A 9,533-nucleotide genomic window follows, 5' to 3' on the forward strand; every position below is an offset into this window, starting at 1 on the left:
GATGGGTTGACCCTGGCTGGATGCCAGGTGCCCACCAAAGCCGTTCTATCACTCCCCCATCCTCAGCTGGACAGGGGAGAGAAAAATATAACAAAAAGCTTGCGGGCTGAGATAAGGACAGGAGAGATCACACACCAGTTACCGTCACGGGCAAAACAGACTCAGCTTGGGCAAAATTAACTCAATTTATTACAAATCAACGAGAGTAAGGTAATGAGAAATAAAATGAAATCTCAGAACACCTTCCCTCCACCCCTCCCTTCTTCCTGGGCACAACTTCACTCCTGGATTTCTCCACCAAGCCCCCCCAGCGGCACAGAGGGACGGGGATGGGGTTTACGGTCATCACACGTTATTTTCTGCTACTTCACCTTCTCAGGGTGAGGGCTCATCACACTCTTCCCCTGCTCCAGCATGGGGTCCCACCCACGGGAGACAGTCCTCCACGAACTTCTCCAACGTGGGTCCTTCCCATGGGCTGCAGTTCTTCACGAACTGCTCCAGCATGGGTCCTTTCCATGGTGTGCAGTCCTTCAGGCACAGACTGCTCCAGCGTGGGTCCCCCACGGGGTCACAAGTCCTGCCAGAAAACCTGCTCCGTGGGCTCCTCTCTCCACAGATCTGCAGGTCCTGCCAGGAGCCTGCTCCAGCGCAGGGTTCCCACGAGGTCACAGCCTCCTTCGGGAACCCACCTGCTCCGGCGTGGGGTCCTCCCCGGGCTGCAGGTGGATATCTGCTCCACCGTGGACCTCCCTGGGCTGCAGGGGGACAGCCTGCCTCACTAGGGTCTTCCCCATGGGCTGCAGGGGAATCTCTGCTCCGGCGCCTGGAGCATCTCCTCCCCTCCTTCTGCACTGACCTTGGAGTCTGCAGGGTTGGGTCTCTTACATGTTCTCACTCCTCTCTCCAGCTGCCGTTTTCTGTCTGTCCCAACTTTTTTTCCTTCTTAAAAATGTTATCACAGAGGCGTTACCACAATTGCTGATGGGCTCGGCCTTGGCCGGTGGCGGGTCCGTCTTAGAGCCGGCTGGTATGGGCTCTGTCGGACACAGGGGAAGCTTCCAGCAGCTTCTTACAGAAGCCACCCCTGTAACCCCCCCCACTACCAAAACCTTGCCACACAAAATCATTACAAGGGCAAAACAATAAGAGATGGGAAGGGTACATTATTCATTAATATTTTAAATAAACTAGCTGGTAAGAACTCTCATGATCCTGTCATGCAAAGGGAAGTGGCAAGTGTGGTGAGTACTGTGATAGCCTCAGAGCCAATTCATTTCTCTTAGTGATGTTTCATTAATTTCATGCGTTACTGGAAAAATGCATATGACAATTAGCTAGAATGTAATTTGTAACCTGCAAATGCAGGAGCCTTGGTTGAATTGCCTCCTGGCAGCTGGTATGTTGGGACTCTGTTGGGAGGCATTTCAGCATCCCCTTCATGCTGGGGAAAGGATCCCCCCTCATCCTGTGTTTTGAGGCAGTCATGAGTCCTGAAGCTGTGTCCACTGACCTGCCACTGCAGGGGCTTCTGCTGCTGCCCTGGAGCCCATGGAGGCAAGAAACTGCAGGATGTGTGGTGCAGATCTGCTCCACAGCCTTGTGACCTTCCTCCTTTTTCAGCTTCTAAAAGAAGGTAGATTTACGATGAATGTATCTGACTTCATGCAGAAGAGTCAGGTGTTACACTGCTAAGACATTATCTTTTGTCACAATGATTACATCAGTCAGGAGATCAGTATTCACAGGCATTATCCTTTGTGCTGCTGTCCTTTGCCTAACAGTGGTATCCTGCTGCTGTTTCTGCTAGAACACTGCAACAGCTAATTGAAATGGATATTCAAGCACTATATTGTGCTAAACCATCCAGAAAGAACAGCCTTTAAGAATACATTTATCCTTGGTTTATCTAAACAACCTTCAGCTCAAGAATGGAACTTGACTGTATAATATTCAGAGATAAGAGATGAGAAAAATCTGACTCTGATGGTGGAATATTTCACAAACTCTTATTTGACCTACATATAAACGTCTCAGTTTGAAAGTGTCTGTTGTCAGGTATTTCTTTTGTCAGTCTATTTCACCACAGTTAAGGATTTTTTTTTTTTTTTTCTGTCTCTCATAAAGGAAAAGAGGAGGAGAGGGGTGAAGCTGGAACAGTCCCAACATGTGTGGATGCCTGTTCTTGCTGCTGTTAAAGGTTGGCAGTAGGTGCTCCTTTTGAGTTGGACTGGTACTTGCACATGCCCCAGTCCTTCCCTTGATAGCAGCAAAAGCAGGAGGGAGAAATGCACAGCTGATCTCCCTTTCTTCTGCCACAGGCAAGCGCTGCAGCCTTTTAGTCCCGCTTGTCTGATGCCCAAGGCCACTTTGCCTGCTGCTCTGACCTGCCCCTGCATTTCATTTATCCAGCTCAAGCTGAACATTATGAATACCTTTCTCACTCTCTCTCTCTTTACCAGATTAGTATTGAAAAATTACTTGTAACGCATTAAAGCAGAAGAGGAAATGAAATTGATTTTCAGTACAAATTAGGATGCAGGATATTAGCAACAGACTTGGCATCCAACGCTGCCTGGACCTGGCGCTTCTGCCTCGCGTTTTGTTGCATTTTCAACAGTGTTCGCGCTCCCTCTTGTGGCTTGCTCAGCCCGGTGCCTGCTGATAGCAGAATGAGCCTGGCCTCCTAAAAACCTGTTTTCATTACACGTTTCCCCTGCATATGGGAAGATTCACTGTTTCATGTCTTATATTTCGTTTATATTGCATATAGTCCTGCCTTTGAAAAATTACAGGAAATCGATATCTGTAAATAACAGGAAATCTGGCCTGTCGCAGTGGTGATTTGAGGAGCCTATGTCTTTACACGTTCTGGAGAACGCAGCCAGATAGGAGGCTGGTTATATAGATTGTGAAGGGATGGTGCTGGAGCAGCATATTAAAGTGCTTCTAAATCCGTTTTTTGCCTTCTCAAAGTGAAGGTTAAATTCTACCCTTTACTTCTCAAAGCAGCCTTAGGTCTGCTCTGAGGGAGGATGAAGTGTATGCATACTGGTTAGCCATGCTAGTTTTCACCAGTGTATCTTTAGAGATGATTGAGACTGAGGCCAGGTTATAGTGTAGAATTATTAAACCCTACTTAATAGGCTTGCTGCCACCCTTTTCTTTATATTAACCAAATCGCTATTACATTAGTGAGCTTCCAGGTATAGCTAAACTGGGATTGTGTTTCTATGATGAATGTCTCTGTGATCTGAGACAGCAATGAGAAAATACTCTTCATCTTCATGTATCCCATTGTCTTCATGGTTTGCCTAATTGACCTGCATCAACATGCCCTCAATATACTGTGCCTTTCATTTGGTTTGCTGTACTGGTGTGGGGTGTGTATTGAGTATATGGGATGGGCCATGGCTGATATCTCGAACAGTGTCTGTGCAAATTCTATCTGCAATTACTCTTTTCTAAGGCATGCTGAAGTCTTCAGAAAGAGGCACTTACACAACTGGGCAGTATTTTCTTTCCTTATGCCAAATACACATTTATTTTAGCACCCTTTCAGTGACATGTCTGCCAGTTGGGTCTGAGGAGAGCTTAAAGTATGCTTGATGGGGTGTTGAACATGAATTCTCATTATTGTCCTAGAGGTAAAATGTAGAAGATGATTTTCGTCCATTTCTGAACCCTTTTTCGGCACTGAGCTTGAAAGATCTTTTGGGTAGATAGTGTTAGTACACCATCTACGTACACCACAATACCAGTCTACATCACCGTTTCACATGATGGCTTCTACTAATCATGAATTGTGGCTTTGTAGAGATAGTAAACTAAGCATTTTCTTTGAAGCTATATCAGAAAACAATGAAACTTTACAAATCATAGAACTATGTGTGCTTTTCAGTTTTGCAGTTGCCTGGAAGCTTCTAAATGAGGGGATAGGAGAGGGAAAAGAAAGGTGTAGGTATAGGAAAACTTTCTTTTCTTTTCAAAAATATTAGAACAATGCCTGATGTTTCTTCTAGGGTGAGGAGATGATGGTAGCCATATGACTAGTGCACACTTAGGATGTTCAGGAGCATATAACAGTGTCTAGAGATGCTTGGTAAATAAATAGTTCAAGTAACATAGCTATTTATGGCTACACAAAATAGTCCAACTCATAAATATTAGATGTATTTAAAATTTTAAGTAAAAGCTTAGATATAGCTGGCTGTCTCCTGCCCTGAAGCTACTTCTATTAAAGTTAATAGTGTGTCTGGTTTCCAGAGGACTGCTATGAAATGTATTGACAGTGGGGAGCATTTGCTTTGGTAATTGTATTGAAATAGTTTATTGGTACATATTTCTGCAATAATGTGTGATAGAATAGTAATCATATTTACTTTAAGTTTTCTCTAACTACATTTTATGCATCCAGATCAGGGTATTGTTGTAAAAGACACTCAGCTTTTAAAAGAAATTTAGGAGATCATACGCTGCCAATTTCCAAGGCAAAATGAGAAATCAGTGATTAGAAATGGACATGTTGTTGCCTGAAGCAGACAGAATATTTCCCAGGAACAGTATGTCCCAAGTCTTACCTTTTGAATGTCATCTCCTAATAACTGGTCCTTGAAACACTACAAAGAGGCATATAAATGATCATGTCTTCCTCAGAAAGATAATGAAGAACAACAGACATTGTCTAAAATGTCAAATATAGGAAAATTTGGTAACTATGTCTTCCTTTCTTTATGTAGGCATTTATTCTTTGAAATTTAATTTTTAGACTAACAAAGCATTGCTTTTTCTGAGTGAAGATCCTTCCATGTTCCTATTTTTTCTGTTTTTCAAACAGTTATAATGTTCTTTCATCAAGGCTGTGTGCTTTTCTAACAGAAAGGCTCAAATGTGTGGGTTCTGGTGAGTAAAGAGGGAAGCACAACATACTTGAGATCTCTACCTTATTGCAAGGAGGTTTGTAAAGACATCATCAACTTGGCAGTGGGGAAGGGGACTGGATTGGTATCTACAGACATTTTAAAGAGAATGTTGTAAAGTGAGACAGCATTGGCATGTATTTTAAGTCTAATATATCCATACATTTATTTTGCACATAATACATGGTTATATCTGAACCATCTGAAGGGATTCATTGGTCCTAAGAACATGTCAACTTTCATTGGCAACAGCTTGAGATGTGCATCAATTACATAGCAAGATAATTTTTTATCCAAATAAGGTGTCACCCTGCAGAGGGAGCCGTTGGGTTATCAAGCCAACCATGACTACTGTATTTTTATTGCTGGGGTTTTATGGGAGTTATTTTTTTGTTCTTTGTTTGTTATGTGGTTGGGTTTTGGGTGGTTTGGTTGTTGGTTTTGTTTGTTTTGTTATTTTTTTTTAAGTGAGCTTGCATGAATGCTTACGGATTGAGAATTCTTCAGGCTTTGCTACATTTTGCAGTAGCTCATCTCTTAAACTGTCCTTCCTAGAGGTGACAATTACATGCTTTGTGCTTTCTCTACAAATGAAACAAGATAGGAGAAGAGGTCCATCGTGTTCCAGAGTACCAAGGACAATGCTTGATTTGTATAAAATGCAGCAGATCTCACAAGGGTACAAACTGTCCAAGCATCATACCTGGGTATAGAGTGCTCTGTGCAGATGGGAGCAGCATTCTGCTGTGACTGAGGAAAGGAGAGTTGAGTTACTTTCATGGGAAAGAAGACTTATAACCAGGGACAGTCTAATGTAACATGCACAGAGAAGAGATGGTCTTTACTTAACAGAATTTTATTTGTTGCTGTTTCTAGTTTTAATTATACTGTACCTCACCATTGCTAGACTTCCCCAAAACTGGAAAGCTGCTCTCCTGGTTGTTCTTTGCCAGTCTATTGAAGTGACTGTGTCTGGAATTGCCTCAGATGTTGGCAGTAGACACATGCTGAATTGTGATTATGTCAGACTTACAATTCCTCGTGGGAAGCTAAAACTATTCCACTTGTATTATATGTGGACTCAACTGAAGGACACAGACTTATTCTAAGAGATTTTTAATTGCAAATACAGCTTCAAGAGATCTTTTGTGCTACAGCATTATACTACTTGGAAGTGAACGTTCTTCCTCTTACTGGCAGATATTCCCTGTTCAGTTAAGGTAGTTATTTTGCTTTCTTAATAAGTAAATGTGCCACTAAATTAGGAACTCCACTCATTTCAGAACAGTACAAGTCTGAAGAACATAAGTATTTTTCACCAAACCATGTCAGTCTATTTCCTAGTGTTTGTGACCCTTTTCCCTTGATTTTGAAGCCATTTAGCGTCTGTGATCAAGGATATATGTGATCTGCAGGGCTTCCTGTGTCATGATAGAGGCTCCCAGTGTCTGTCTTGGTGTCAATGTGAATCCAAGGAGAGCTGCTGTTCTTTCACAGGTCCAAACATTAGTTGCTTTAGTCAACTGTAAATTTGTGTTGCCTAGAAATAGTTTTCCTGTGTTTTCTGGCTTATTCTTGTTCTTTCCCAGTCTGCCTAAAGCTGTCTTTATATCCTTTCTGAAACAGGTCTCTTCTGGCTCTTCCACACCCCAGTTTAGATAATATTGGAGCGTTATCTCCTCATTGCATTTTTCCCTTCTAAGGGAGAGAGGAGCATGTTTTAATTTTAAAACCTGCTAGTTTTTTCTTACAGGTTGTATTATCAGTCCAAAGTTCTTAAATGTGGCTAAATTTTGGTCAAGTCATAATGAGACTTAATAATGCCTTTCCCAAATCTGACTTGCTTAAAATTAAGCACAAGGATTGTTAATATTTTCTCAAGCTGAAGAATATACATCAAAGGTCTGAAAAATATGCTGAGAGAGGGGAAAATACTGGTGGGATGGGGAGGCCAGGAAGCGATATCACTGCTGCAACCTGTTTTCCCTATTCCCTTCCCACCTGGTAGAAGCACATGCTTCTCCTGCTTCCCCTTCTCCACTGGGTCACTTTCTGTCCCAGTTAAAATTAATAATTCATAAAGGCAGGTAAACTTTTTACAACATCCCTAATGGATTCAATGCAGTACATGCTTCTTGGACTGTACTTCAATTTGCTGTGTAAACATGGAAATCTTTCACAGCAGTTTCACACTCCTGTAAAACTCTATGCTAGTACTTTAGTTAGGTTTTGGCTTTATTTTTTTCCTATTCCATGTATGTCTTTGTAGCTCAGTTATCTCATTGCTACTGTAAATGGCCTTGGAAAAGATATGGCCATGTGAGCAAAAGTCTTTTGTCTTGGGGGCTTCAATGTAGGTCCATAATGATGCTCCTTTCCACTGCATGTCTGGAAGTCCTAAAAATAACAGCAATATTTTTTCTGACAGATCTGCTAGATAGATAGAAACAGTTTGTTGCACTCCCTGATTTGAGTAATGTTACGTTGTTTTTCAGGCAAACCTGTGTGGTACAGACAATGATTTTACTCAATCTGTTGTTTCCCAGGAGTCTGGCAGCAAAAACCTGCATTGCTCTGGTGACAGTTAGTTCCCACCTGAAGACTCAGGTAATGATCTTCTACACAGGATTCTTGTAAATTAACAATATTATTAAACAGAAGTATTGGCTTACTTTGTCTCTACAATGTCATTCTTAAAAAAACAACCAAACAAACAACAACCCACAAAAATCCCAAACAAACAAAAAAAGCCACCAAAACCCTAATCCTCTCTAAAATTACATCCACCATAATATCAGCACAATGTGCTGCTGATTCCTCAGTTGCAAATGTGATCTCTGTGGTACAGCACAAACAAAGACTAGAGAGCCAGGGTCTGTAGTGGTTGTTAACAGGTTTCAGAGCTTTCTCTGAAGTAGCTGAAAAGAGAAGATTGTGACTTTGCCAAGTAAAGCAGTCACCCTTTCTACAGGATAGGCCCTGGCCATCACAGCTGGGATTTAAAGGCACATTCTGCAACACACTACAGAAAGATATTTTAGTATTATGTATGTAGCATGACTGTCCAAAATGCAGTAACCATGCACTGAGTTCAGGTTTTGCACTGATCTCTGTAGACTCTTCTCTGTTCTGTTCCAGAAAAATGGGTAGATAGAGGTGGTATAGATGCAGATAACATGCAGGCTACATTTTCCTCCATATTTATCTTCTCATTGTACCAGAAGTACTGCAGGATAAAATGATGAACTGCTTCTAGTTCATCTCTACTCTTTTCTGCCTTGTTATTTGGGTTGGTGTGTGTGTGTGTCTGTGTGTAGATATATATATAAAAAAATACATTTGTGCTGAGATTACCAAGTACCTATTTCATAGCTGCCCTTAGTCAATCACCTGTGAGACACAATTCAGGTTGTTGAATGAATGTTCATCCTCTTGTCTTAGAAAGTTAAAGTAATGATTTGAACATTTCACTAAAACGTGGAGAGAGTGAAATGAGGTAAAAACCATGGAAATGACTGAAAGGAGCCAGCCTGCTGGTTAGGTAATGGCCAACCAAACCAGTGTTCCACAACCACTGCAGAATAGCATGGGGAAGATGGAGCAGACGTGAGATACTTAGGGTCTTTGGCAAAGGAGAGTTAGGCTAGACATAGCCGCTTTGGTGCAGGTTGAAAGGAAAAGAGTCACTAAGACCTGGGCTTGTGGGGCTGAGGAGCCAAGGGGACAGCTTTTTCTTTGTGAGTAGTCAGTGAACGAGGAGTCAGTGCAGCTGGTCCTGAAACACTGGCCAGGGAGTGTGAAAACCAGTATCTCACTGACCCCTAGGGATGGACTGTCTGGAGTAAGTATCATCAGTTACAAGCTGGAAGAAGCATGTCTTTGCTGTTATATGAAGCTGCTCACAGAAAGCGAGAGCAGAGAAGGAATCATTAACTCTTCCTAGCCTTCAGTATCCCTGAAGGTATGTGTTTGAACACTGGTATGCAGGAGCTCCATGGTTGCAAGTCTGGATTATTTTGTGGACAGCAATGTTGATGGGATTACATGTGAGTTTGTAGAGGGTTTTTGGATCTTACAACCTTTTGAAGTGTAAGAGTGAAAATAGACCCATCTATCCTCAGTTCCTTCACCAAAATCAAGAGCCATAGCTATGGGATTATGTAAAAATGAAGAACAAGAATAGCTTGGGGGCCTATCTCGACACCATGCCTCAAAGACATTGTTGCTATAAAGAGCATAACAGCATTTTTATATCTCCAGGTGACTGGGTGCTCAGATCTTGTACCTCATGGCAGAGAACTTACTGCCTGGGGAGTGCTGAAAAAGATGAGGTGCAGAAGACCCTTGCCAAAATGGGTATCCATTCCTCCAGCCACACATGTGTAATGCTGAGTGAAGAGTTGCACATTTCTGAAAGAGGAATGCTTCTTAAAACAGCAACATGCCTTGGCCATCCGTAAGTGGATAGCTATGTGTGTGCATGGACCTACCCTAACTTAAAGAGGATGCTTCATGGTTTTTGGAGTCTAGAGAGTTATTCAGCTTATCTTGAAGTAGATACATGCGTTTGATTAAATGCCAAATTCTGTGGATTCCACTGCCTGTATCGACTGA

This window comes from Haliaeetus albicilla, chromosome 13, assembly GCF_947461875.1.
Source record: "Haliaeetus albicilla chromosome 13, bHalAlb1.1, whole genome shotgun sequence".
Lineage (NCBI taxonomy): Eukaryota > Metazoa > Chordata > Aves > Accipitriformes > Accipitridae > Haliaeetus > Haliaeetus albicilla.